The 8,800-nt window shown below is 52.4% G+C and overlaps 1 pseudogene; it reads right to left on the bottom strand.

Annotated features, from left to right (window-relative positions):
• Positions 1 to 318: 318 nt before the first annotated feature.
• On the bottom strand, positions 319 to 1,724 carry LOC125101915 (syncytin-1-like; annotated as a pseudogene).
• Positions 1,725 to 8,800: the final 7,076 nt, after the last annotated feature.

Genomic DNA, 8,800 nt, shown 5'->3' with positions numbered 1-8,800 from the left:
TCCTGCTGGCGGGGGGCGTCGTCGTAGGGGTAGTCGAAAGTGGGCAGGAGAGAGTAGGGCTGGAGGAGGAGTTGATTGACGGTCACTCGGGCAAGTTCTTGTAGGCGACCCTGCAAGTATCAGAAAAGACAGGGAGCAACTGAGACTAGAAAGAGGATTATGCATACAGGTCCTGCCTGAGGGAGCAGCCAGGTTACCCAGGTGTAGGGGTCCAGGCCCCAGGAGGATGTGTCTCACTGCCATGCTTGGATCCGATCCCTGAGTTCTTTGATCCTGGAGGTAACTATACCTGACTGGTTAACAAAGTAACAACGTTCTTCATTTAAGTATAGGCAGGTCCCCCCTTTTTCGGCAGTCAGAAGGTCTAAGGCCCGTCGGTTCTGCAGGGAGGGCTAAGGCCGCCAGGCTGGTAACTTGCATCTGTAGGGCTGTGAGGGAGTCAGCAACCCGTTCCATGTCATCATTCAGGGCTTGGGAGAGTTTGTAATAAAAGTCTATGGAAGTTCCTATCCCCGCTGTTCCGGTTGCCACCCCTGTGGCTATTCCTGCCCCTATTATGAATGGGAGGAAGGCAGCCCTTCCTCCCACGGTGTTGGGGGAATAGGATGGAATGTAGCTGGGAATCAGAGTAGATGGTGGTAGAAGGAGATAGTAGAATGAATATACAGTCTAGGGAGTCATTAGTGGTCAGGCAGCGATAGGTTCCCTGAGGGCACGAGAGAAATATTCCCGAGGGAGTACAGTACGGGAGGGAGGAGTTAGTGATGTAGGCAGCTGCAGTGGTAAGGGGGGAGGACACATTAATAATAGGTATGTTTCCCCCAATGGGGCCGATATGAACCGTATTATTTGTGGTCGTGGAGTTGGGGAGTGGCCAGTCAATAGGGAGGGGTACCCCTACAATGTTGGAACGTGTTGAAAAAGGGAAACAGATCCAGCAGTCACTGTCCCCTTTCTTCGACACATTTCGCCATAGGTTGTAACTAGAGTTCAGGAGGGCCACTGTCAGTTGTTCAGTGGTAGGGACTTTTTGTATGCTACCAAGATTGATGCCCTTATAGACCGGGTCGCTGAGGGTTTGGAGTCATTTAGTCAGGTCCGTGACCGCTGTTTTAGTGCGTTCGCAGCTAGCCTGGTCCTGGACATCCCCCCGCCCCCGCCTACCCCCGTCAGAGAGACCGACATGACCCAGATAGGTCCAGCAAACTTTTCCAGACCTGGGGTAGATGTTGCAGGGGGCAATACCACGTTTGGCTGTCACGAGGTCAGAGACCCAATAGGTTTTCTGGTCATACGTACAGGTTGTTGGTTCCTTTCACCGGTAGCAGGTTGCAGGCATATAAGTAAAGGCCGAAAAATAGCGAGAGGTACCTGAACCCCTCATGAAGCTAGACTCACATGGTTCCACCTGGTTTGTCTGGATTAGAAGGAATATGAGAAGGGGCCCTAACCAAGCGGAGTTTGGTGGGGACTGCCATCTGGGAAGTCCAATCAGTATCTATGGGTGCCCGTTTGAGATTGTTGATATGTACCCATGCAGAGTGCCCCAACAGTTTCGCAGCAGTTGGGGCGGTAAGGACGACCGTATGAGGCCCGGTCCACCGGGTTTTATAAGGAACCTGGTCACAAGATTTTGAGGATGACCTGGTCCCCAGGAGATAGATCTCGTATATCCCCTTCGGAAGCATGGTTGATTGGGGCTGGGATGACAGTGTCGGCATGGGCCCTTAAGAGAGCTTGGAGGAGGGGCGCCTGGGTGGCTCAGTGGGTTAAAGCCTCTGCCTTCGGCTCAGGTCATGAACCCAGGGTCCTGGGATCGAGCCCCACGTCGGGCTCTCTGCTCAGCAGGGAGCCTGCTTCCCTTCCTCTCTCTGCCTGCCTCTCTACCTACCTGTGATCTCTGTCTGTCAAATAAATAAATAAAATCTTAAGAAAAAAAAAAAAAGATTGTTTAAGAGAGCTCGGAGGAGAGTGAGGTAAGGTAGGTAGGATAAAAGAGGCGGGGAAATGGCCGGAAGGATATGATTTATAAGAAAGGGCCTGCCGTATAGTAATTTGAATGGGCTTAAGCCCGAAGGCCCGAGGGGCATAGCCCGGAGTCTGGTGAGAGCCAGGGGCAGAAGTGTGGGCCAGGAAAGGTGGGTCTCTAGGGTAAGTTTGGTGAGTTGGGCTTTTGGCAGCCCGTTGGCCTTTTCTACCTTACCCGATGACTGTGGGTGGTACGGGATGTGAAGTTTCCAGGTTAGGTTGAGGCTCTCAGCTACCTGTTGGGTTACACTGGAGATGAAGGCGGGTCCGTTGTCTGACTGGAGGGACGGGGCATTCCGAACCTCAGGATGATGTGCTCGATGAGTATTGTAGCCACCACGTCTGCTGTCTCCCGAGCCGTGGGGTATGCCTCAATCCAGCCTGTGAATGTATCAACCAAGGTTAATAGGTAGCAAAAGGTTTTATGGCGAGGCATGTGAGTGAAGTCCAGTTGCTAGTCTTCCCCCGGCTGATGACCTCGGAGCTGATGGTTAGGCCCTGGTCTGCGGATTCCTCCTAGTGAATTCACCGCGAACAGGTTTTACAAGCCCTGTGCACAACTTCGATTACCTTAGATAAGGAAGGATGATAGAACAATCGCTGAAGAAATTGGTGAAGAGCCTTAGGGCCAATATGGAGGGATCGGTGAATGTCAGTAATTAAGGTGCATGCCAGATTGCCTGGCCGGGCAATTCTGTCCTGAATGTAGATCCACCCCTTATCTCCAATCTTTCCTCCCCATGCCTGGAGGGCTTGTGTTTCCTTTGCAGAGTAGGAAGGCTGGTGAGGGGCGTTAAGAAAGAGGATAGGAGACGCAGGGGTATTTAGGGCCGTATGTCTGGCCACGGAGTCTGCCCTGTTGTTACCTAGGGAGACCAGATCCTTGGCCGTTTGGTGGCCTCGACAGTGAACAACTGCTACCTCAGCGGGCAGACTAAGGGCCTCAAGCAACTTGGCGATGAGGGGTCCATTAGCTAGAGGGGTTCCCTTGGTCGTTAGGAACCCCCGTTCTTGCCAAAGAGCAGTGTGTGTGTGAGTTATGAGGTAGGCCTATTTTGAGTCAGTGTAAATGGTGACTCGTTGTCCCTTCGACAGGTGTAATGCCCTGGTGAGAGCTACGAGTTCAGCCTTCTGGGAGGTGGTTCCGATGGGGAGGGGAGCCATCTCTAATACCGCATCCGTGGTGACCACAGCATAAGCAGAGTGTCTTTGGCCATCTGAGGCCAGGAGGGAACTGCCGTCTACGAAGAGTACGTGGTCAGGGTTGGATAGCGGTTGATCAGAGAGACCGGGATGGAGAGGAGTGAGGTCCTCTATAAGTTGTAGGCAGGAATGAACGGGTTCCGGGGTGGGCAAGGGCAGGAATGAACGGGTTCTGGGGTGGGCAAGAGTATAGGCAGTAAAGTTGCGGGGTTTAAGCGGGGGGAGGTAGAGAGAGAGATATGCTGGTTTTCTAGGAATAGCTGGAGACGAGAAGGAGTCAGATGGGCCAGGGATCGCTGGCTAAGGAGGTCTGTGAGTTGGTGGTGATGGGCTGCCCTAAGGTAAGTTTGAGGGCCTCCTTTGTAAGAGAAGCTGCTGCCGCTAGGGCCCTGAGGCAGGCCTGCCATCCCTGGGCAGTGACATCCAGTTGCTTGGACAGGTAGGCTACAGCCCTATGCGTAGGCCCCACCAGTTGTTTAAGGAGGCTGGTGGCTGAGCCGGAACGCTCATCAGTGTAGAGATGGAATGGTTTAGAGAGATGGGGTAGGGCTAAGACTGGCCCGGTGGTAAGGCGGTCCCTTAGAGAATGAGTGGCGGATCGAAGTGGGATCAGTTAGGGGACCCTGGGGGATCTCTTTAGCCGCCTGGTACAGAGGACGAGCCAGGATAGAGAAATTTGGAATCCAATGTCTGAAGAACCCAACCAGTCCAAGAAAAGATAGTATTTCATCCACCGTTTAGGGAGGTTGGAGTTCTTGGAGGAGTCGTATGCGGTCCCCAGTAAGGGACTTAGAAGTAGGAGTCAGAAGTATGCCCAGGTAGGTAACCGAAGGGGCACACAATTGGGCCTTAGAAGGGGTGACTCAATATCTCTTGGCCCCCAGGAAGTTAAGTAGGGTGGAGGTGTCGTCTTGGGAGACAGAGAGGGAAGGGCTACAGAGGAGGAGGTCATCCACATACTGTAGTAGAGTACTGGCCTTAAGGACGCACTGCTGTAAGTCTGTGGTCAAGGCCTGGCTGAAAATGTGAGGGCTGTCCCTGAACCCCTGGGGTAGGACAGTCCAAGTTAGTTGTCCAGAAGCATGCGTATCGGGATCCTCCCAGGTGAAGGCAAAAAGAAAATAGGAATCAGGGTGCAAAGGGACAGTGAAAAAGGCGTCCTTTAGGTCCAGTACTGTAAAGTGAGAGGTGTTTGGGGGAACGCGAGACAATAGGGTGTAGGGGTTAGGAACGACTGGGTGGAGGGGGACTACGGCCTCGTTGATAAGCCTAAGGTCTTGTACCAGTCGATAGGCCCCTGAGGGCTTGCGTACTGGGAGGATAGGGGTGTTACAGGGGGAACTGATGGGGATCAGGAGTCCCTGACATTTAAGCCGTTCTATGATAGGTTTCAGGCCCCGGCGGTGGGCTAAGGAAATAGGAAACTGAGCTCGAGAGGGAAACTTGGAGTTATCCTTAAGCTGTACTTTGACCGGGGTAAGGTGGGAAGCGATGATGGGCTCTGAGGTGTCCCACACCTGAGGATCTACAGTAGGTTGGTCATCTGAAGCAGGGGTCGAGGGAGTGGAGAGGTGTAGGATGAGACGGGTTGAGGTGGAGGGAAGGGAGAAAGGGGAGAGGCAGAAAGTTGCCCTCAGTTTCTGGAGAATGTCCCTCCCCAGTAGAGGGACCGGGCAGGAAGGAATCACTAGGAACAAGTGGGAGAAGGGGAACCCATCCAGGCTACAGGTGAAGGGAAGGGTCACCCTAGGATTGGAGGAGGTCCCATCGATCCCCATAACAGTAATTGTTGAGGTTCGAGTAAGTCCCCAGTAGGAAGGCAGAACAGAATAGGTAGCCCCCGTGTCCAGCAGAAAAGATATGGACCTACCCACTACCTGGAGCATAACCCTGGGCTCGGCCTGGGTGAGAGGGGTGGCCGAGTCTGGGCTTCGTCAGTCGTCCTCCAATCCAAGCAGTTGAAAGGCCGGACTTACTGTCTCGGGGGGTCCCCCACGTTGAGGCGCCGAAGATACCCCGAGGTTAGGGAAGTCGGATTTCCAGTGGCCCATCAAATGGCATTGAGTGCAAGGCCGAGTTGGCGGCTTTGGACTGGGGCACTGGCGAGCCCAATGTCCCTCAGCCCTGTATTTGAAACAGGCCCGGGGGAGCGGGGGGGGGGGGGGGGGGGGGGGGGGGGGGGGGGGGGGGGGGGGCGGGGGCGGCGATCCGTTGCCCCTCTCTTTGGCTCCCAGAGCCGGCCGGCCGCAGGGCTGCTACCAAGGCTTGGGTCTGCATCTGAACCTTTTGCTGGAGTCTGGCTTGTCGTTTAAGCTCAGCCGCCTCCTCACGGGAATTAAAGACCTTAAATGCCATTTTCACCAAGTCAGAAATGAGGGTCTGAGGGCCCTCCTCAGCCATTTTTAACTTTCTCCGTATATCCGGCGCCGATTGAGAGATAAAATGAGTAGCCAGTACCGTGGCCCCCGCAGGAGAGGCAGGGTCCAAGCGAGTGTACTGGGTTAAAGCCTCAGTCAATAGGTTAAGAAACATGGCGGGGTTTTCGTCAGGGGCCTGGACAATCTCCCTATTCTTGTCGTAATTAACGGCCTTATTAGAGGCTGCCCGCATGCCGGCTATGAGACATTGGACCATGCGGTCTCGGCGCCAGCGGCCATCTTGGCCATCCTGATAATCCCACCTGGTTCTACAGCTGGGACCGCCTGGGCTCCAACTGGCATGGCAGCATCAGTGAGATGGACCTGATCTGCGTGCTCCCGGGCAGCAGCCTGGGTGCGTTCGTTCCCTCTTCTCTGTGGTGAGGGTGGTGGTCTGGACCACATGTAAATCATGCCAGGTGAGGTCATAGGCTTGGGCCAGATATTGGAATTCTTTGATATAGTTAACAGGATTGGCGGAGAAGGAGCCCAAACGTTTCTCAATTTGGGAAAGGTCCTGTAGAGAGAAGGGCTCAAGGACTCGGACAACTCCCTCAGCTCCAGCAACCTCCCTTAGGGGGCAGACTAACTCAGGGGAGGGTTTCCTAGCCCTAGTGCGGGTGCAGATGGGAGGGGAGGCTGGAGGGGACTTGAGGGAAGGTTGGGGTGGGGGGGTGCATCAGGAGCAACCTCAGGTTTTGGGGGTTGAGGGGATGAGACGGGAGTCGGGGTGGAAGGGGTGGAAGAGACGGAAAGAAAGGGGGGTGGTTGGAGCAAGGGGGTTAGGGGGCGTAGGAAGAGAGGGACCTTGGGATAGGGGATCGCAGTAAGGAGGAGGAGGAGGAGGAGCCGGGGGCCCTCTTGTCGGTGGGTGGGTGAAGCTCTCCGGAGGTTCAGAGAGGGGAGACTGGGAGGAGAGGTCCGGGTCTTTGGGAGCAATGGGTGGCAGGGTAGGGGGAGGGGAGCAGGCCAAGAGGACCTGTGAGGTAGAGCAGTGAGAGCAGAGGGAGGGGCGAGAGCAGCAGAGTCCAGAAAGCCTGGACATAAGGAACCTCGACCCATTTGCCCTGGCTTTTGCAGAAATTGCCTAGGTCCTTGAGAATCTGATAGTCAAATGTGCCTTCCGGAGGCCACTGGGACTGATTGTCTAATTGGTATTGTGGCCAAGTGACTGTACAATAATGTATGAGACGTCGCCTTCGCAGGTCCTGGTCCAGTTCCAGGGTTTTAAGATCGGCCAGCAGGCACCCCAGGGGTGTTTTAGAGTTGAATTTGGATTGGGAGGTCCCCATGATTCGTTGCCCGGCAACCCGAGGGCTGGAGGAAGGTGTCCCCTCGTCCACCACTGGGTTGAGGAAAAACTGTGTCGACTGCCGTAGAGGTTAGGACGTCTCCCAGTCTCTCGGAGTCACGGAGGTCACCTGGTGACCGGCGGGGTCCACCCTGACGTGGCCGCGATTAGGGCAGGGCTTTCCGGAAGGAGGCGCGGAATCGGGGAAACTCACCACGGCTTCAGAAGTGGCTTTCGGAAAGGCGGGTCCGGGTCCAGCTAGGGAAAGGAGAGAGCCTCCCCACTGGGGTGGGGTCTCAATCTCCTTCCCGGGTTTCGGCACCAAATGTAAGTGTTTTTCCTGCGAGATACCAGCGAGATAAGCACAACACCAAGCGAAGTGGGTGCAAGGCAAGATTTATTAAAGGCACGCTCCGGCGCAATTTCAGGGCTCAGGAGGAGGAGAGCCAGGAAAATTGCGACGGGAGGAAGGCACTCTTGGGCGACGTTCTGCAACTCTGGGAGCAGAGTGGGGGCAGTCGCCCCTAAGGCAGGGAGGAGGGGGCTTTTAAGGGGTCTCGAGGGGAGCTCAGGGGTCTTTTGGCAAGTTTCCCTCATTCGGATATTTCGCCTGCTCGTCGGGGTCCCATTGGTCCACCAGGACCCGGAGCGGGGTCTCAGATTCCTGCTTGGGCCTTTGTTCTCCTGTCCGAGTTCAGGTCTTGTGGCGGGAACTTTCGCCATCTTAAGTAGCCCTTTCTGCCAGCCCAACAATGTATGTAAAGTAACTTGAATTTAAACAAAATCTTGAGAGGGAAAAAAAAAAAATTATCACTGATACAGGAAAAAAAAAACCTTGAAACTTGCCTGGCAAAACTCCAACACAGTCGATATATATTGTCTAAAAGTAAGTTGATTTCACAATTATGCAGTTAAATACAAAGTACTAGTATTTTAAAATGTATCTGGATTTCTTTGTGTGTTCCTTAATTACAGATCAAGTTTGTGTATTTTTTTCAGAATTAATGATCATTCCAAAACTCAAATACAACAGAAAGGAAATATCCTAACGGAAGCCAAAAATAACAACTGAAAGACAGACTGGGAGAGGTGTCAACATATCCAAACCTCTCACACCACAGGAGACCAAAATGTTGAAATCCAGATAAAGACAAGGAAAGAATCATGGTATCCAAAAAGTGTAGATCATGAAATAACAGAAGAGATATAAAAGATGATGAGGGTTAGAATATTACCAAACAAGACACAAACAAGCAGAAGGAAATATGATCCATATACTGAAAATAGAAGTTTGTGGGTTTTTTTCCAAATTTACAACAATTCTCACATTCCCATGACATACTATAAGGATTCGTGAGGATGGAAGATGTTTTCCTAAACTACTACTAAGAGACAGTAATGTCTGATAAACAACGTGAGAGGAGAGACTGAATCACCTTTCTGTCCTCACAGTAAATCACATTACAAAACTGTCCTTATATGAATTGACAGTTAAAGAATATGCCATGAAAACAGGTTACTAAAAATTATTACAGATTTGAGTCTAGCTGTTAATTCAAATATTATTCGCTAACTTTGTCAGCTTTTACAAATCTGAAATTTGATGTCATTTCTGTCTCCCTCTAAATAAATATCTAGAGGCGCCTGGGTGGCTCAGTCATTAAGTGTCCGCCTTTAGCTCAGGTCCCAAGGTTCTGGGATAGAGTCTTGCTTCAGGCTCCTGGCTCAGCAGGAAACCTGCTTCTCCCTTTCCCACTTCCCCTGCTTATATTCCCTTCCTCACTCTCTGTCAAATAAATATACAAACAAATAAATAAATAAATAAATACTTTTTACCTTTTTTTTTAAAGATTTATTTATT

Source organism: Lutra lutra, chromosome 1, assembly GCF_902655055.1.
Source record: "Lutra lutra chromosome 1, mLutLut1.2, whole genome shotgun sequence".
Lineage (NCBI taxonomy): Eukaryota > Metazoa > Chordata > Mammalia > Carnivora > Mustelidae > Lutra > Lutra lutra.
Note: the sequence above shows the minus strand (reverse complement) of the source record. Positions and strands in the feature narration are given on the sequence as shown.